Below are 21754 nucleotides of genomic sequence, written 5' to 3'. Positions count from 1 at the left end.
CATTTAAAAATGTGTCCTTGTTTGCTTGCCAAAAATCAGTGGAAAAAGGTTTACGTGAACACTGGAGTCATGCTTTACAGTTTTATCTTAAAAGTTATCTTGTGGCATTTCTTGAACGGTGAGAAGCTCAAAGGAACCTCAAACTAAGCTGCCACTGTGCTGATTTTGTAGACAGTCAATTTGTGAATGAGTCTGTGCATGTTTTGGGGACTTAAATAAGTAAATGCAGTCAAGTTTGTATGTGTGTGTGTGTGGGGGGGGGGGGAGTTCAGTGAAACTCCACTATTTTCATTTTATTTTTGCTTCTGGGGATGCAGTGATCATCACACATCACATTACATGCACATACACATACACCACTTTGTTAAAGTTGTGGTTGTTGTTAAGTTGTATTCTTTTAGAGTACTGACCTCACTCACAAATCAGACCCCCAAATCACAAGTGGCTTCATTATTAAAGGTTTTACTGATACCCTCTCGGTTTGATTATATGTCTCATTCATCATGACTACAGGCTCCCAATTCAAACCAAGTGGATTATCTTGACAATTCTTTGAAGTTGGACGGTGAACTTTGTTGAAATACTTTAGTGCACATGCACACTCTTCTTCACAGATCTATTACACATAAGGCTAGTCCATGTGGCTTTCTACCTCCTACGAGTTCACTACTGTTAGGCTGTCATGTTGTCAACCAAATGTGACATTGCCTATCGTGCGTAATTATACCACCATGCTGCCATACAACAACAGTCATCTTTTGGATCTGTTTTTGATTTCATTCATGAAATGTATAGCTGAACTTATGTTCTTATCGCTGATAGCTTAGTACGGCACTATCTTTTTCAAATTATTTTGCCATCGTTTTTGGAAGCAAGTCTCCCAATGGTGGATGATTGCTGATGTAGAGGAGGCATTAAAAAAGTTCCGACCGCACCCCTCCTTTCTAATCACCACCCAAAAAAATTTTCCGGGGGCATCGAAAATTGACAACCCTTTTCTTTTTCGTGGGCGGGACACAACAAACAGCCGTTGGTAGCAACACACTGGCTCCAACTCACGCTCCAACATCCGTCAACAAAATACACAACACGCACTGTGTTTTTTTTCATTATTATTCTAAGCCTCGCAAGGCGAAAAAGTCAAATGTGTTAGATACTTGCGTCAACGTCTCCTGAGAAGGAAAAGTCACAGAAAATTCTTACAACGGCTGGCTTTAATTACAGTACTGCCTGCTCTGACCCCCGTCCCCCTCACTCCGTTCTGCTCTTAAAGGGGGACTCACCCCCCAATCAGACTCATGCGCCACCCCTTACTAATATTTGAAAACAGCACTCGAATGGGGCGTTGCGGGAGGACCTTTGGGCTTGAGATGGAGGACAGTGTTGGACGTTCTCTGGCTGTGATTGACAGCAGCAGACGCAGCTACAACCTAAATATTTTTAATACTACAACAAGCTGGGCTAAATAAGCTAAGCAAATGCTATTCTAATCAATCATGAACCTGATAATTGATAGAAAGATGTTTGCAAACGCTATTCTTCAAAGTCCGACTCACTAAAGAGGTGTGTACAAAACTGAGCTGCTTGTATACGGCACACTGACGTCAGGATTCCCTCTTAGTCCAATCAGAGGACAGAAAGCCAAATTCACATTCAGTGCAGTGTGAATTTGGATATGTAGACAGCATTAGTAGGCACCCGTTTACACAATTTGCTAGCAAAAAAAAGATTTGGTGGTGAGTTAATTTTTAACGACCAGTCGAACTGCAGCCTTTGCAATTAGCAAGGCACGTTTTATCAAATTGCAGTTAATTGGCAAATGCAATTAATCGTTAAGCCCTACTTTATATTTGTCAATAATTTATATAAAAAAACGCAACTAGACAATATATATTTGTAGTTTCTGCCTGATGCCAACGAAGGTGACAAAAAGTAAGACTACCGTATTTTCCGCACCACAAGGTGGTTTGGGTTAATTGCGGGGTCTATTTTGTATTTAATCCACACATAAGGTGCGACGCATTATAGGGCACATGCATGCCATGGCTTACGGTAAACAAATAAATGTCACGGGAGCAAGTCAGTTTCGTTGTACTTTATTCTACTATTTAATTATGTACTGTATTGTACTCACATTGTTAATCGATATTAATACGCAAATCCTCATATTCTGTATCCAAATTAAACAGTTGGGCAAGTTCGCCATTGAACATGCCAAGGACGTAACGTAATCCTCTGATTCGGGTGCCTGTATATTACGTTTCTGTGTGGCGGAAGCCGCACAAAACAACTTTACAGATTTGCACAAACGATAGTATTTATTTACCAATGGTGGTGGAGGTATGTACTCCTCTACTTGTTACGTCCAATACTCTGATTATTTTTTTGCCCCGATCTGCGTGAAACCTAATGTCCTCTGATTGGTTCATCGGGTCTTCATGTAATATGAATGTATATTACGAAAGCCACATAAAACAACTTTATAGATTTACACAAAAGGGACACCTTATTAAAAGGCACACTTTGGTTCTTTTCAGAAAATTAAAGGCTTTTAAGTGCGCCTTATGGTGCGGAAAATACGGTATAATGTGTTCTGAGCAAACATGTACTCTTGCAGACATTAAACCCCTTGCGAGGAAACAACACACAGTGTTGTCTGGAATTTTTTTGGTTAGCTGTTCAACAGACAGGGCGCACCAAAGAGATCAAATCATCAGTTCCCCAAACTCTGAGGCATAGCTTGCCAGCTAACTCATAGATGGACAAACTAATCCAAACACAAAGCTCTTTTGGTTTCACTTTATTTTTTAAAGACTATTTAACCCTGATGGAGATTAAATAGCATACAAGCTCAGTGGCTTTGTGGTATGAGTGTCCGCCCTGAGACTGGGAGGTCGTGGGTTCGATCCCCGACTGAGTCATACCAAAAGACCATAAAATGGAACCCGATGCCTCTCTGCTTGACACTCAGCATTAAGGGTTAGGTTGGGGATGCTGTGAGGAGCTGCACCCCACAGTCATTATTAGCAATGTATAGCTTCTACTATGGAAGCTCGTCTGAGGATGACCTAACTGTTATCCATCCATCCATCACAGCTTTAGGAGGGTTTCCCAGATTTCCCTCTCCCCAGCCACTTCATCCAGCTCATCCCGGGGGATCCCAAGGCGTTCCCAAGCCAGCTGAGAGAAATAGTCTCTCCAGCGCGTCCTGGGTCATCCACGGGGTCTCCTACTGGTTGGACATGCCCGGAAAACCTCCCCCAGGGAGGCGTCCAGGAGGAATCATCTGGCTCATCTCAATGTGGAGGAGCAGCGGCTCTACTCCGAGTCTCTTCCAGATGACCGAGCTTCAAACCCTATCTCTAAGGGAGAGCCCGGACACCCTGCAGAGGAAACTCATTTCGGCCACTTGTATCCGGGATCTTGTTCTTTCGGTCACGACCCATAGCTCGTGAGGGTAGATCGACCGGTAAATTGAGAGCTTTGCCTTTTGGCTGAGCTCTCTCTTCACCACGACAGAGTACAGAGTCCGCATTACTGCCGCCGCTGCACCGATCCACCTGTCGATCTGACGCTCCATCCTGCCCTCACTCGTGAACAAGACCGCAAGATACTTGAACTCCTTCACTTGGGGCAGGATCTCATCCCCGATCCAGAAAAGGCATTCCACCCTTTTGCAACCGAGGATCATGGACTCGGATTTGGAGGTGCTGACCCTCATCCCGACTGCTTGACACTTGGATGCGAACCGCTCCAGTGAGAGCTGGAAATCACGAAGAAGCCAACAGCACCACGTCGTCTGCAAAAAGCAGAGACGCGATGCTGAGGTCCCCAAACCGGACCCCCTCAAGGCCTCGGCTGCGCCTAGAAATTCTGTCCATAAAAATTATGAACAGAATTGGTGACAAAGGGCAGCCTTGGCGGAGTCCAACCCTCACTGGGAACGAATCCGACTTACTGCCGAAAATGCGGACCAAACTCTGGCATTGATGATACAGGGACCGAACCGCCTTTATCAGTTGGCTAGGCACCCCGTACTCCCAAAGCACCCTCCACAGATCTTCCCGAGGGACACGATCGAACGCCTTCTCCAAGTTCACAAAACACATATGGACTGGTTGAGCGAACTCCCATTCCACCTCGAGGATCCTGCCGATTGTATAAAGCTGGTCCACTGTTCCACGGCCTGGACGAAAGCTACACTGCTCCTCTTGAATCCGAGGTTCGACCTCCCGACGGACCCTCCTCTCCTGCACCCCAGAATAGACCTTACCAGGGAGGCTGAGGAGTGTGATTCCTCTGTAGTTGGAACACACCCTCCGGTCCCCGTTCTTAAAGAGGGGAACCACCACCCCAGACTGCCAATCCAGAGGCACCGTCCCCGATGTCCATGCAATGTTGCAGAGGCATATCAGCCAGGACAGCCCCACAACATCCAGAGCCTTTAAGAACTCCGGGAGGATCTCATGCACCCCTGGGGGCTTGCCCCCGAGGAGTTTTTTAACTACCTCAGTGACTTCGACCCCAGAGATTGGAGAGTCCACCTCAGAGTCTCCAGGCCCTGCTTCCACTATGGAAGGCGTGTCGGTGGAATTGAGGAGGTCTTCCAAGTATTCTCCCCACTGACTCACTACGTCCCGAGTCGAGGTCAGCAGCACGCCATCTCCACTGTAAACAGTGTTGACGGAGCACTGCTTCCCACTCCTGAGACGCCGGATGGTGGACCAGAATTTGCTCGAAGCCGTCTGGAAGTCATTTTCCATGGCCTCGCCAAACTCCTCCCACGCCCGGGATTTTGCCTCAGCAACCGCCGAAGCCGCGTTCCGCTTGGCCATCCGGTACCTGTCGGCTGGTTCCGGAGTCCCACAGGCTAAAACGGCCCGATAGGACTCCTTCTTCAGCTTGACGGCATCCCTTACCGCCGGTGTCCACCAGTGGGTTCGGGGATTGCCATGGCAGGCACCAACCACATTACGGCCACAGCTCCGGTCGGCTTTCTCAACAATGGAGGCATGGAACATGGTCCACACGGACTCAATGTCCCCCACCTCCTCCGGGACGTGGGAAAAGCTCTGTCGGAGGTGGGAGTTTGAAGCTCTTCCTGACAGGGGATTCTGCCAGACGTTTCCAGCAGACCCTTACAGTGCGTTTGGGTCTGCCAGGTCGGACCGGCATCTTCCCCCACCAGTTGACAGCTCCGCCCCTCTCTCCACCAGAGTGTCTAAAATATGCAGCCGCAAATCCGATGACACGACTACAAAGTCGATCATCGAACTGCGGCCTAGGGTGTCCTGGTGCCAAGTGCACGCATGGACAGCCTTATGTTTGAACATGGTGTTCATTATTGACAATCCGTGTCGAGCACAGAAGTTCAACAGTAGAACACCGCTCGGGTTCAGATCGGGGGGGCCGTTCCTCCCATTGACGCCCTTCCAGGTCTCAATGTCATTGCCCACGTGAACATTGAAGTCACCCAGTAGAAGAATAGAGTCCCCAGAGGGAGCACTCTCCAGCACTTCTTCTATGGACCCCAAAAAGGGTGGGTACTCTGAGCTGCTGTTCGGTACATAGGCACAAACAACAGTCAGGACCCGTCCCCCCACCCGAAGACGGAGGGAGGCTACCCTCTCGTTGACCGGGATCAGCCCCAATGTGCAGGCGCCCAGCCAGGGGGCAATAAGTATGCCCGCACCTGCTCGACGCCTCTCACCGTGAACAACTCCAGAGTGGAAGAGGGTCCAGCCCCTCTCAAGCGGGCTTCTACTCTAAACGAATTGTCCCTGCTCGAGGCCATGGCAGCGAAAAAGGAAAATTACTTTGTAGTCTAGATTGATGAGTATTGAGTACTGTTAGGGTTATTTTAACTCCAAGTGAAAAGCTGAGGGGACCATCAAAACCAGGGTGTCCAAACTACGGCCCGCGGGCCAACTGCGGCCCGCGGTCCAGTTTTTATTGGCCCGCAGCAAATTCTGAAAACATAATTGAATATGGCCCGCACAAGAAGCTTGAGCTCAACTCTGTTGCACTTCTCAGTTTCAACACTAGATGGAGCCCGCCAAACAAACGAAATCAAGCGAAGAAAAATTTTTACCGCTAGTCACCAGAAATGGCTGCACCAAAGAAACGCAAAATAGCAAGTGAGTGTAGAAGATTTCAAACACGGTGGGAAAATGAGTATTTCTTCAAAGAAATCAACGGAAAGTGTGTCTGTTTGATTTGTAATGAAGATGTTGCTGTGATGAAAGAGTATAATGTCCGGCACTATGAGACCAAACATCAGAGCTACACATCGTACACCGGTGCTGAACGAGCACAGAAAGTTAAGCAAATGGCAGCTAGCCTGCAAGCTCAACAGCATTTTTTTTTTCGTGCCAACAAAACACAGGAAAACTCCACAAGAGCAAGTTATGAAGTCGCTAAACTTATTGCCCAGCACGGCAAACCGTTTTCAGACGGTGATTTCATAAAGCAGTGCCTCATCAAAGTCACAGAAGTAATGTGCCCAGAATAAGTGCCGGATTTCAACAATGTGAGCTTATCCAGAAACAGTGGTGCGGAGAATTGAGGACTTGTCAGCTAACGTGAAACTCCAGCTGAGAGACAAGGCTTGTGCTTTTGATTTTTACTCAATAGCATGCAATGAGAGCACAGATGCCACAGACACCGCTCAACTGTTAATTTTTTAGCGGGGAGTAGATGATAATTTTTGCTGTACGGAGGAGCTGCTTGATATGATGAGTCTAAAAGGCACAACGACGGGAAAAGATATTTTTGAAGCTGTGTCAGAGGCAGTTGAAAAGATGGGGCTTAAATGGGACAAGCTCTGTGGAGTAACAACGGACGGAGCTCCGGCCATGACTGGCGAGCGCAAAGGAACGGCATCGTTGGTGTGCGCCAAGGTAAAAGAAAGCGGAGGTGAGGTTGTTAGGATGCACTGTATAATCCACCAAGAAGCACTGTGTGCCAAGACTGTCCAGCTGGGCGATGTGATGAACACTGTCGTAAAAACTGTCAACGTAATTCGAGCGAGAGGACAGTACCACAGAGAATTTCAGGCTTTCCTATCTGATATGGATGCTGAATACAGGGATGTACTCTACCACTCTGATGTGCGCTGGCTCAGCCGCGGATCTGTGCTGCAGCGGTTTTTTTCGCTGAGATCAGAAATCGACCAGTTTTTACAAGAGAAGGGCCGACCTCTTCATGAGTTAAGTGACCCTCTGTGACTGGCAGACCTGGCATTTTTAGTTGATCTTACGCATCATCTGAATACACTGAACAAGAACCTACAAGGCAAAGAACAGCTGGTGCCACACCTGCATGCGCAAATGAAAGCCTTCTGCGTAAAGCTTCACCTGTTTGAGACACAACTACGAGGCTTTAATGCTGCACACTTCCCTGCGCTGTCTGAAATCAAGTCGGCTTTTCCAAAAGCCGACCTTTCTGTTAAAAAGGAGAAATATGTGTCTGTGATTTCCTCTCTCATGACGGAATTCAACCAGTGTTTCCAAGATTTTTCTGCCATTGAAAAACAAATCAAGCTGTTCTCGACCCCCTTCCTGGTGGATGCAGAAGAAGTGGAAAAGAGTCTGCAGTTAGAGCTGATTGAAATTCAATGTGATGATTCTCTGAAAAGTCAGCATCAGCTTCTCCCCCTCCCCAAATTCTATCAGAGTTTAGATAATGCCAAGTTTCCTCTGATGAGACGCCACGCAAAAAGAATGATGAGCCTGTTCGGCTCGACATACATGTGTGAACAAACATGTTCTCTGTTCAATCAGAACAAAAGCAGACTGAGAACCAGAATAACTGATAGCCATCTCTGTGAAGTCCTTCGTGTCTCAACCACCAAACTTTCTCCTGACATGTCAGCCATCCTTCAATCCAAAGGACAGCATCACTGCTCCTACTGAGTGCAATGTTCTTCACAATACACAGTATTCATGTGTCAGTATGTCACCTCTAGTGTGTGGCCGGCTCTTTGTTTATTTTTCTGTATTTGGCCCTCACTAAAAAAAAATTGGACACCCCTGATCTAAACTGTAAAACTCAAGTCTTTAGCTGGGTGTGTGAAACATTGAAGCCTTGCTTGGAATTTTCTTTTTAACTATCCAAATGTATTTTAGAATTTTCCCATTATACCGCAAATGATACCACTACGTGAACACAAATGAACCAAGAGTATCAACTATAATTCAGCAGACCATTATGTTGTTTTGACAGTTTGATTTGCATCACATATAACATCACAGTCAATGCCCAATTTGGTTGATTTTCACCGCACAACTTTTGATCGTATTTAAAACATGGTAGTGTCAAAACACGGTAAACAAGGACCAAATGTACGATTAAAAAATACATGTATCATTATCAAGAGTTAACATAGCCTTTGGCATTCTTAGACTGCGTCTCCAATTATTTGTTGCTTTAACAATTATATTACAACAATATAAAAATGTTTTTCAAGTGAATAAATTAGTTTGCTGTTCCCCTCCCCACCTGCTGTTAAACACCCCCGTGCCCCTAAACCACAGCACGTAGTTCTGCCCTGTGTGGTGTTGCTGGTGAGCTATTCATGGGGTACATTTAAAGAGATCATGAAGACTACTCCAGTGGTAGCATGTGCGTACGAGGGTTACTAAATGAATTGTCATTATCAAAAGCCAGGCAGGAATTCCTAAAACTTCAATCAGCTCTTAGATTAGAGCTTTGAAGAGGGGTGGAGAGTGGGGGCGGGGGGTGCTTTCTCATCCAGAGACTGAAATAACATAAACCGCAATGCCCAAACTCTTGATAGCCTTCACTGATTCAAGGAGCCAGATGTTTTTGTTCATCTGTTGCTGTTGAAATGGAGAGCAATCTAAATAGTTAAGGACATACTGTATTTCAAGGAATCAAAATCTAGCCCACATGGTTACATGCAGCAAGTCAAAGTCTCAGAGTTCAAATCTTGGCACCTACATATGTCTATGGAGTTTGTGTGTTCTTGAGCCTGAACGTAGGTACTGCTGTTCCCTTCCATATTTCAAAAACATGATGCTAGGATCATTAAAAACTCCAAATTTCCCATAGGTGTGAATCTAAGTGTGAATTGTTGGTTGTGACTGACTGCAACCTAATCCCTGACATACATTGCATCGCCAAAAGTCAGTTTGGATAGACTCCAGTTTACTTGTGAAGAGCGGAAATTTGGTCAAACATAAACACTGCAAAACACATTTCTCATACATATTTGATTGATAATGAGATTTGTTTTCCCCAAGTTACGTTGAACATGCTTATCTTAGAATTGCCCAACAGTCTGAAGTTTGGCATCTACACTGTAATTGTTTCACGCTGTAACTGTTTATTTTCAGTTACACTAAGACTAAGATAGCACATGGAACTGTGTTTACTCCTGCTACTATTGTGTTTAATTTTGCTCCACAAATATGAAGGTCTCATAAGTACCCAATCCTGTTCCACTTATGGTCTCGGTTTTTTCAATGATTAAAAGCTATGTTGCGCAAAATGAGTCATAGCAAGCAGAGCTTTCGTTGTTACTTTGATTGGACTTTAGGTTGTCTGACTCTTCACTTTAATTTAGCTCTTGGAAAAAAATCGTTAGCCGATCGGTTCACATATGTTCCCCACCCTACACCCTTGAGGATGTTTATAATGCTATGTCCAATGACATAATTACAGAATTTTGTTTGCGTGGTAGTTGTTCCAAAAATACTATTTTTGTGACTGATGGATATCAGATTCTAGTTTATGACCATGACGACGTAATTCACAATGGTTCACGTACAATTTTTGGAACTGTCTATGTAAATCATGTTGGGCTTTGCTGAACATGGACTCGTGTTTCCAAGAAAAAAACAAAGCCTAAGACAACAAAAGAAGCACAAAATGTTCTGTGAAAGTGATGAAGTGGCCATTACGCCTGCAAGGGGGATTGATACTGTTTGATACCAAATGATATATGGGCTGGTTCTACATCTTGCTCAAAGATACTTTGACACTATATTGGCCATGGATTGAACCCCCAATCTCCGAACGAGTGACCATCACTTCGACCCTATAACTATGATTGATTCCCAAACTTTAAACAACGATATGATTGTTACTTCAGCCATTGTAGCCACTTAATTTGCAGTATCATATAAAATAAACTGTAGTGGTATTAAATAGTAGATTCACACAAGGACCACACAGAGCAGCTTTCCGTACAGCAATGCAAGTTATTGCAAGAGTTACATATTGAAAGAGTAGCGCCAATATCTTTTACTAGTGGTCAAAATTCATTCAGGGCAGCTGTTGTGGTTTATTTCACTGAACCGATTCATGACGTCATAATTGACAAATTAAAGACACTACTACGTACATGGCTGATCACACATTTATTGCAAAATATCGCCTGATCCAATTCGTGTTAGGTCCACTTTTATTTCCACAACACTGTTGTCTGAAATGTAAAGAATAAACAGTTGAGAACTTTCTTATGTGACTTAAACTTTTACCACTGAATATATTCCTCCATTTGCCATCTTAAAATTTAATGAAGACAGACATGTAAACTAACATGGAGCAAGTTCCCTGACTTCTATAAACACTTCAACCCTCAATGGCAAGAAGGGACTGTTGAAATCAACATGTGTTACTAATTACATCTTTTTTTATTTCATTTCCATACTTGCTTTAAGATCAAGTAAACATATCAACCCTTTTGGCTACAGAGCATCAAGGCAGACGAAAGTTTTTGAATCTTCAATTCACTCTGCCAACCTCAGCCCAAATAAGAGGTTTGCAAATTCAATCGGACATCCAAGGTAGGGTGTCAGAGAAAGAGGAATAGAGTAGCCAAAAATGATGCCCAAATAAGACTACACAAGAGTCTTAAATATCCTACATATAGTAAGTCCAAAGTTGACCTCTGATTTATGTTTTTAAAGACTGCATGAACATCAAACAGAAATGTGCAAATTCAAATATTGTCCAACATTTTCGCATTAAATCAATACTGGTCTCAAATTAGCTTTCACACATAAAAAGCACAGTAAGATCACCAGGCAAAGATGATTAATTATACTGAGTATATTTTTATTTTATTAAACTTCAAAACGTGGATACCGTAATTTTCGGACTATAAGTCGCTCTGGAGTATAAGTCGCACCAGCCATAAAATGCCCCAAAAAGTAAAAAAAACATATATAAGTCGCTCCGGAGTATAAATCGCATTTTGGGGGGCAATCTATTCGACGAAATCCCACACCAAGAACAATCATGAACGAGCAACAACAGGCTAAACGATAGCAACAACAGGCTAAACGATAGGTATGCTAACGTGACAAACACAAACAAAGAGCTGAGAACGGGCCTGACGTAACATAGAGTTATTAAAGACAACTATTACATAAATAAAATGTTTATAAAACCATCTGTATCACTCCAATTCATTAAATCCATCGATCGTTTGATACGATAGCAACAACAGGCTAAACGATAGGTATCCTAACGTGACAAACACAAACGAAGAGCTGAGAATGGGCCTGACTCAACATATAGAGTTATTAAAGAGAACTATTACATAAATAACACGTTTATAAAACCATCGATGTCACTCCAATTCATTAAATCCATCGATCGTTCTTTGTCAACAATGGGTGTGCGCGGCTGACGGCGCTTGCAATTAAAAATATTCCACAGGCCCTCTATACCGATATATAAATTATATTTCAAATAACTATTATATAAGCAATATTATCAAACTATCTGTGTAGTTTTAATCATTAAATCCATCGATCAAATTCCTCGTCCTTTGTCAACAACGATGCGCGTGCGTCCTGACGTCAGCCTCGTCGTTATTCCACAGATCTACTATATAACTATATTGTAGCGTTAACAAAGTACAAGGAAAGACGTGGGTTTGGTAAACGGCTCTTTATTTAACAAAACAAACTTCCAAGCGTGTGGCGGTGTGGACTTCCAGCCACCGATGTGGAAGAGAACTCCATACAATAGGACCGGGCGTGCGTAAAAGCCATGTCCGAGCCCCATGCACCGTCCGCGGACAGCCACCCGGCCGAGCGCCAGCCCCCGACTTCGATCCACGGAGATGAACGAGAGCTCAGTAGAGGAGGAGCGGGCGTCCGTAAAAGCCATAATAGTTCTTCAAACCTTCTATGTCACTCCAAATCCTTAATTCCTTCAATCTCTGCGTCCTCCGTGTCACTTAGAAACAAAGCCGCTAATGATGCCGGTAGTACGTACGTGGGTACGTTTGTCCTTTATGTAAACAACCGCAACGCCGCGCTGCGCCGTGCCGTGCCACTGACGTCACTTGAAATTCAAATTACAGTAATGCTGTGGTACATCACGTTTCTCCAAACTTTCTTTCTGCTGCTCGATTACTGTTTTCGGCTGCATATTTTACAACTTGAAGTTTGTTACCTGCAAAATATGAGTTTCTTTTTGGTGCCATTTTTCTTCAGCCCTTCCCATTCAGAGCGCCCTCATCCAGTTTTGTCTGAAAATATTATTTTTTTTCAGATGTAATTTTTTTTGTTTTGTTTATTTGGTTATTTCATCAGTCAAAGTCTGCTTTATTGTCGATTTCTTCATATTCCAAGACACACAGAGATCGAAATTACGTTTCCACTATCCCACGGTGACAAGACATAGTACACAATTTGCATACAAGTAAACAACACAAAAAGTAAAAACAAGAAGGCACAAACAATGAATAAATAAGAGTGATGAATAAATAATAAATAAACAAATAACATAATAAATATAAGAGGAGCAAAAATGGAGCAAGTGTGCATACAGCAGACAGTGAACTTGGATATGGCGCTTTAAAGAGTTAATTGCTTTATTTGATTTTTTCTGTATTTTTTATGTTTTGAATATGTTCAAGATAAAGATATAAAAGCATGTGAAGTGATCAACCATACTAAAAATAACATGTGAAGTGGTTAACTATACTTGTAAATAAGTGATGTGTTAATGATCAAGTAAAAATTTGTGGAAAAAATTCACATATAAGTCGCTCCTGAGTATAAGTCGTCCCCCCACCCAAACTATGAAAAAAAACGCGACTTATAGTCCGAAAATTACGGTACACATATATTTATCAGAAATGCTGATATCTGTTTTATTACTCAAAAACTATTTGAGTTTTACAAGCTCTTTCCCTGCTCCTTTTGAATGCGGACAATCTTTTCTCGCAAGGACCAGACAGCTCCCACTCATTGAATTGCGTTGAATGAACCGCACTGTGCAATTGGTTGCTGTGGTTGACCTGCTTGTTTTGTTAGACACAATACACAGCATTACATTTTACAAACAGCCTATTGTACGTTCCCCAAGTACCAAGTCGTGCTTCTTGTAGGCTGAACACAGATGAGAACATGACATACAGTTGTTTTTTTTCATAGTCCATCCATTCTAATTTTTTCATTTTGCTTAACCTCACTCAGGCAACAGGTGAGCTGTATATAAAGCTGTAAATATAGTTAACGTTGCTTCTTTGTGGGGCTGTCACCCTTAGACATTTTGTGTATTATATGTTGCTTTTATTGGATTTTTCCAATTCGTTCCCTTCTCCAAGAGATTGTTCCTGCGATCTAATCTAGTTGTTCTGAGACCCTCTTGTCTCACAGCTGTTTCTTGTTAGCGCCTTAAAACAAATTCCCAGAGTGACTTGGTTTCCATACTGAAGCCTGCCCCCCAAAAAGAGGCGAGACAAGAAAAGGATTCATAAGGCCCCGCTGCTATGTGTATGGGTCTTTGGGGCTGTAAATAAGATGTAGGTCTGGGAATTGTTTAAAATGATCAGGATTGCGGCGATCTGGCGCACTGAGTAACAACACGCCTTTACCCGAACCTATATAATGAAATAAAAGTGTTGAAGTCATTTGGTTAAAATATTTCAATTCCACTTTAATTCCAGGCAGTATCTAGTAACAGCCATTGTTGACAATAGTCTGCTGCCCTTTGGACTAATCATGAAAGAATGCTTTGCAAGGCACAGTATCTTCATATTGCCAATTAACATGCAGGTAACATGGGTGCCAGTCACTCAACAAAGTTTAAAACTGTTGCTCTTTAACAAACTACACGTAGCAGCTTGATGAAGACCAGGCTACGTTTAGCATGTAGAACCTTCCCAGCCTCCCACTCAGTCATGGAGCAGTTTACCCACACCTCATGGTGACCCCCAGCAGAGACGCTCTAGATTGATGTGCACTGCCTCCTTTTCACACACATTGTATTATGTTTTGGGTATTTCCTGTGCTTTCCCCAGTCTTTCCTTTTATAAAAAAAAAAGAAGCCTTGTTTACGAGTTGAGGAGGAGGAGCGTGCTCAGCCTACACCAAGAATGTCACCATAAGGCAATTAGGACACTCTGTGTGAAATGACACCTTCTCAGTCAACTGTACGTAAAGTTAAAGGGCTCATGGAAGATGGAGAAAACTCTGGTCCCTGGGTTTGAGGTGAGTTGGCGTGATTAGTGATTTGGCCATAAACCTTGAGAATTATCAACAGAAATCATGCAAAAACTTGGGATTGTGTCATGTGCATTGGAACTCATAATGTGGTGAGTCAATCTAACTGCGCGCATCTGATTTTACTCAACACATTTGTGAGTGAATGAGATCTGGTTTTCATCACCGTATTTGAGACTGAAAAATAATTCATTCTTACTCTTGCCCCAAACAATGCCACGCCTCGTGTGTTCATTTCCTATTCAAGCTTATAGCTTTGCTCTCAAGACTGTCCATGCGATCAACGTGTTACACCAAAACCTCATCATTCTTCACAGTGAGGCCCACTTCCCGCTGTTCGAGGCATGTTCATCCAGATTGCTGCTCATGAATACACATGAATACATCCAGCATTCGCAGGCCTGGTGATCCATGACAATCTTAAATGCAAGATACTACTGCATGGCATGACAGATTAATGCGCCAACTTCCCCAAAAATGTATTTTCACAATTTTAATCTAACTTTAATTTTACTTATTGGGCTTCACAGTATCATTTTGAAAAACTGCTAGTTTTTTTTTCTTAAGGGTAATGAAAGTTGACATGGGGGTGTCTGAGTTTGAGCGTGATAACCTCCTTATTCCTTCCCATGGTACCCTTTCTACACTGTCTCTTAGTACTACCGGCTAATGGTAACCCAGGTGAGATGAAATCTTAGGAACACTCAAGTTGCAGAATAAATACAGTCGGTGAGATGACCTAGCACCTTGCAGAAAAGGTGATGGTGCATACTATCAGTGACTTTGAAAGGTATATATGAGATTTGGACTCTGGCAAGTGTGTAGATTAGACAGAGACTGATCACAGAAGATAGAGGCCAGCTGGGTCTGTGTGAGTGGGATCTCTAAACATTAACTGGCTAGGGAGGAAGGGGCTATAGCTGCTATACTGCACAGGTTCAACCCTATGAGATGGTTGGATCATGCAATGGATCATTGATGAGTGCTATAGCTGAGTTGCTCTAATGATCACAGGAACACAACATGCAGCCTCACAGAAACCCAATACTTTTTATTTATGAAGGACAACAGGTTTATTGTGCTTTCTGAGTTATTGAGTTATTCTGCCTGTCATAATATGTTTCTTGCATAGACAGATGAACAAAGTACATTTGTAATTAAATAATTTTAGACAAAGTGAAGTTGGATAGTTTTCCGCAGGACCTCGGATGATCTCTCATAGCAAAATAGGATTGGGGTGCCACATCATCCCCTCTAGGAATCACAGAGTTACATTGAAAAAAAATGTCTAAGTAGGCAATACATCTGTTACTAACTAATGGCCATTTTATTTTATATTACAATCAATTGCTAATATGTCTTCCAAGGCAACTGGGTATTTATTGTAAACATCGGAATATACAGTATAGTATGTCAACTCCAAGGATGTTCATGGGGACTCATGAATTTCTGCTCAAATCACTATGGAAAACACTGGACAAATCCACTTATCTTCTGTCCTTATCCTTCTGTAGAGAAAAAAAAATATCATTTTACGTGGCTCTCATAGAAGTCTTGAGCCACTCTGTTAAGATTTCCTCTTGGATTGTAGTTGCTACGTGCACTGCTGTAAACTCTTAATCCCTGTGTCGCCATTACTCACCCTGGTGCTGCCTTGGAGGAAGCAATGTCTTGCAAAGTAAAGCTACAGGATTCATAATTTGTTTTGCAGTATTACATGGATCAACATATACATACAGTGTCATTATGTTAATGTAGAGCACAAGATGTGTGTTTTTTCGAAACACATGCAAAACCACATCACTATAAATTCAAAATTTTTCAAAGTCAAAGTCAAAGTCAGCTTTATTGTCAATTTCTCCACATGCCAAAGACACACAAAGAAACCGAAATTTCGTTCCCCCCTATCCCACGGTGACAAGACATGGCTCACAACAGACAAACAAGTAAACAAGTACAACAAAAGCGTGCTGAATAAATAATGAATAAATAACACAACAATAAATAAATAAGAGGAGCAGAAAAAAAAAAGGAGCAAGTGCGCGTACAGCAGACATTCCCGAAAATAGCGCAACAGTGCCGCACGCTACGCAGAGGGGGGTAGCGAGTTCAGGGCCCTAACAGCCCGGAGAAAGAAGCTGTTGGCGAGTCTGGTGGTGCGGGAGCGCAGGCTCCTGTACCTCTTCCCAGAGGGCAGAAGGTCAAACAAAGAGTGAGCCGGGTGACTCACATCTCTGGCAATCGAGGTTGCCTTGCGGGCGAGATGGGAAGTGTAAACGTCCTTCAGGGAGGGGAGCGAAGCACCAATAATCTTACTAGCCGTATTCACTATGCGCTGCAGGGCCTTCAAGTTCTGTTCAGTGCAGTTACCACCCCAGACAGCGATGCAATTGGTGAGGACGCTCTCAATGGTGCCACGGTAGAATGTAGACAGGACTGCCTGAGGAGCACATGAGCTTTCTTTGCCAGTGACGAGGTGTTTGCGGACCAGGAGAGGTCCTCACTGATGTGCACCCCCAGGAACTTGGTGCAGCTCACCCTCTCCACCACAGCACCGTCGATGATCAGCGGCAGGTGTGTTGTGTGACCCTTCCGGAAGTCAACAATGATTTCCTTGGTCTTATTGACGTTCAGCAGGAGGTTATTGTCCCTGCACCACGTGGTCAGAAGGTCAACTTCCGACCTGTACCGAGTCTCGTCGCCCTTCGTGATGAGACCCACCAGAGTCGTGTCGTCAGCCAACTTCAAACTTCAAACTTTAAAATTTACACATTCCTTTTAACTGCTTACTAAGAGTGAACGCCAGAACAAATCGGAACAAATGTGTGTGTGTGTGTGTGTGTGTGTGTGTGTGTGTGTGTGTGTGTGTGTGTGTGTGTGTGTGTGTGTGTGTGTGTGTGTGCCCGTGCGTGCGTGCGTGCGTGTTTATGTGAGAATTTGTGTATAGCCGTTGGCACTGCGCTGTGTAGTTAGGAACCTGGCCAAGTTTTCCTGCTGGAATTTCCTGTCTGAATTGAGCACCCCCACCTCGAGTACTACTTTTCTGCTCTTTGTGTCTCTCTTTTGGAGTTGTCTTCTCTTTCTCTCCCTGACTCTTGTTGTCATTGCTCCTTTCTTTCAAAGCACAACAAAGGATTTTTTTTTTCAAATTTGCTCCTGGTCTGGCCTGTGAAGGTATTATTGTTGTTGAGTACTTCCTCAAATACATGAGCACTCTCCATCCTTCACATCAGAACGGTCCTGTTCTGTAGCATCATAATGAAAACAGATTTTCCTTTTCTCTCTGAGTCATGAGACTCAAATGGGAAGGTGCTGGCATTATCTTCAGTGGAAGATCAAACAGTGCTTGAGGAACCAAATATAAAAGGAGGAGAAGCTTAGCAGAATGTTTGGCACAATTGACGGAACTAAAACCTTATAAGGGCGAGGGAGCAAATATATACCTTTGATCTTTAATATGTAAATTAATTGACATTAATATACAGTATCAAATAGTTTCTTCAGTGAACGTACATGCAAAGGTTTTCATTTAAAAGTTTGTATTGCGGTAGTTTTGAAGCAAGATTTTCTTATGTTTGACAAATTTACTATTTAACATTGACCATTTATTTTGATAATTCACCGCATTAAAATGGTCTCACAAATTTGTAATTTTTAATTTTAATATAGTTTTTAATTACTTATGAGACCTTGGGTGATGAATCTCCTTGTGTGAGCACTCTGCTGGTTGTCGAAAATGGTAATAGAAAGCAATGACTACACATGCAAAGGTCTCATATCATCAGCATTTGTCACCATGGGCTGTATTTTCAAAGACAGCGCATGCAGAGATGTCTTCCTATACCAGGGTTCGGCAACCAAAATGTTCAAAGAGCCATATTGGCCCAAAAAAACTAAAACATACCTGTCGAGAGCCGCAAAAATCTAAAAGCCTTTTATAATGCAACATAGACTGTCCATACATAAGTTGTATGCCTACTATTAAAATAATTTAAAGAAAAATAGTGGTATCAATTTTATCATTTCTTCTTACAGCCCATTAGAGTTCACGTACCTGCATAGCAGAGCTGTCTGTTCGATATCAGTCACGTCACACGACTCATCCATCACAGGCAATTGAGAAAGCTGGAGCTAAATTGATGTCCTTGATCTGCTAATCAAAGTCAAAGTCAAAATCTGCTTTATTGTCAATTTCTTCACATGCCAAGACACACAAAGAGATCGAAATTACATTCCCACTATCCCACGGTGACAAGACATATATATATATCAGGGCTGTGGACTCGGTCGGATTTTTGCACCGAGTCCGAGTTCGCCCTCTTGACCACCGAGTCCGGGTCCAGCTGTCCATTTTTTCTGTTAATTCATGTGACTGCTTAGTCTTTATTCAAGGCTAATTTAGATCAAAATCTACCAGAACGAATGCAACTACTTTCACACTGGCTGGTTTGGCTTATATAGGATCCCTTGCTGAGAGCGCGGATGTAAAAGTGAGGCGACGTTCCAATCGGACGTCGGATCGATAACATTTTCCCTGCCCTACCGCAGTTGTACTAGTTCTTAACGTAGATCACTCATGGCGTAGTCATAAATGCACGGTTGACAATTTAACCTCTAGAAGTGGATACATTGGAACATAACCTACACTCTAATATATTATTTGACATGGTATTAAATGCGTGGCTTTACAAAAATAGTCATTGAAGCCCACCCTTAGCCCTGAGTGCCATTGGCAGGAGGCAACACGCTTGAAAACACACACTCTCGCCCAATTAAATAACCATTCTGAAACACAGGACATGTAAGATAATATTTTTTAATCATTAATTACACCATTATAGCTCAGACATTTATCTAAACACAAATAATTTGTGACGACCCAACAACTATCGAAACACATCAATGCTATAAGCTGGGTGACATAGTCGTCCTTGACATTGGTACATAATGTAAACATTAGCCTAAGTGCAACTCAACGTGGCCGCATTGATCGTAAGCAGGGCTGTGGACAGTATTCCTACGCGCATTCTCAGCAGCATGATGAAAATAAAATTGAACGTATTTTTTTATTGTCGGACTCGGTGGACTCGGTCAAAATCCGCACCGAGTCCGAGTCCGGCAAAAATGACCGAGTCCGAGTCCCCGAGTCCGAGTCCACAGCCCTGATATATATATATTGTTTGTGCGGGCTGCAACAAAACTTGCAGCAGTAGTAGAGGTTGGAGATGCAATCCACTTCTTGAAACGTTTTATTCGGTCCTCAAATTTCTCCACCAGCACTGCAATTGCACCTTTCCTCTCAGTTGCAACTGGGTGATCAGCAGCAACTAAATTACTACCGTAATTTCCGGACTATAAGTCGCGTTTTTTTTCATAGTTTGGGTGGGGGGGCGACTTATACTCAGGAGCGACTTATATGTTTTTTTTCCACTAATTTTTACTTGATCATTAAGACATCACTTAAAAGTATAGTTGACCACTTCCCATGTTATTTATTATGCTTTTATATCTTTATCTTGAACATATTCAAAACATAAAAAATAGAGAAAACATCAAATAAAGCAATTAACACTTTAAAGCACCATATCCAAGTCCACTGTCTGTTTGCTCCTCTTATATTTATTATTATTATTTATTATTATTTGTTTATTTATCATTTATTCAACAGTCTTATTTATTCATTGTTTATGCCTTCTTGTTTTTTTTTGTGTTGCTTGTATGCATAGGTGTACTATCTCACCGAGGGATAGTGGGAACGTAATTTCAATCTCTTTGTGTGTCTTGGTATCTGAAAAAAAAAATCGACAATAAAGTGGACTTTGTCTTTGATAAAATAACCAAATAAACAAAACAAAAAACTACATCTGAAAAAAATTATATTTTCAGACGAAACTGGATGAGGGCGCTTTAAATTTCACCGTTGGCCGTGACTCATCAACTGGGTGGGCTTAAGAAAAATGGCACCAAAAAGAAAGTCATATTTTGCAAGTTACAAACTTCAAGTTGTAAAATATGCAGCTGAAAACAGTAATCGAGCAGCAGAAAGAAAGGTTGGAGAACCGTGATGTACCAATGGATTACTATTTCAAGTGACGTCAGTGGCACCGCGCGGCGCGACCCACGTAAGGACTACCGGCATCATTAGCGGTGATCATTTCTAAGTGACACGGAGGACAAAGAGTTTTAAGGAATTAAGGATTTCGAGTGACATAGAAGGTTTGAAAAACTATTATGGCTTTTACGCACGCCCGGTCCTACTCTCTTGGAAGTTTGTTTTGTGGAATAAAGAGCCGTTTACCAAACCCACGTCTATCCTTGTACTTTGTTAACGCTACAATATAGTTATATACTAGATCTGTGGAATAAAGACGAGGCTGACGTCAGGGCGCACGCGCGGCAATGTTGACAAAGGACGAGGAATTTGATCGATGGATTTAATGGATTTAAAGTGCACGGATGGTTTGATAATATCATTGCTTATATTATAGTTATTTGAAATATAGTTTATCTGTCGTTATATGAGCCTTTGGAATATTTTGAAGTGCAAGCGCCCTCAGTTGCGCGCAGCCATTGTTGACAAAGAACGATCGATGGATTTAATGAATTGGAGTGACACCGATGGTTTTATAAACATGTTATTTATGGAATGGTTGTCCTAAATCACTCTGTTACGTCAGGCCCGTTCTCAGCTCCTCATTTGTGTTTGTCACGTTAGCATACCTATCGTTTAGCCTGTTGCTATAGTATCGAATGATCGATGGATTTAATGAATTGGAGTGACACCGATGGTTTTATAAACATGTTATTCATGTAATAGTTGTCCTTAATCACTCTATATGTTACATCAGGCCCGTTCTCAGCTCTTTGTTTGTGTTTGTCACGTTAGCATACCTATCGTTTAGCCTGTTGTTGCTATTGTTTAGCCTGTTGTTGCTCGTTCATGACTGTTTTTGGTGTGGGATTTTGTCGAATAAATTGCCCCCCAAAATGCGACTTATACTCCGGAGCAACTTATATATGTTTTTTTTCACTTTTTGGGGCATTTTATGGCTGGTGCGACTTATAGTCCGGAAAATACGGTACATACATTTTTAAAGCATAAGAATTCTTGTGTCATGATAACCATCTAAAAACCATATTTAAAAAACCACCACCAACAACAAAAAACTTATTTTTCCATCTTCACGCATTTTTGCAAAAACTCCAGGGAGCCCCTAGGGGCGTCCTAAATAGCCACATGAGGGTCTGGAGCCGCGGGTTGCCGA

At 42.5% G+C, this 21754-nt stretch overlaps 1 protein-coding gene and 1 long non-coding RNA gene across 6 annotated transcripts in view; one reads left to right on the top strand and one right to left on the bottom strand.

Annotated features, from left to right (window-relative positions):
• The window catches only part of gli2a (GLI family zinc finger 2a), a 132078-nt gene that overhangs the window by 40331 nt on the left and 69993 nt on the right, over window positions 1-21754 (top strand). The window lies entirely within an intron of this gene.
• On the bottom strand, window positions 15521-18594 carry LOC148394624 (uncharacterized). The gene is made up of 2 exons (XR_015859928.1): window positions 18544-18594; window positions 15521-17834 (listed from the first exon to the last, which is right to left on the bottom strand). It is a non-coding gene; the product is annotated as an uncharacterized LOC148394624 (long non-coding RNA).

Source organism: Syngnathus floridae, chromosome 8, assembly GCF_059516105.1.
Source record: "Syngnathus floridae isolate MCC-2025c chromosome 8, RoL_Sflo_1.0, whole genome shotgun sequence".
Lineage (NCBI taxonomy): Eukaryota > Metazoa > Chordata > Actinopteri > Syngnathiformes > Syngnathidae > Syngnathus > Syngnathus floridae.
The sequence above is the reverse complement of the archived record's forward strand: the minus strand, read 5'-3'. Positions and strand labels throughout refer to the sequence as shown.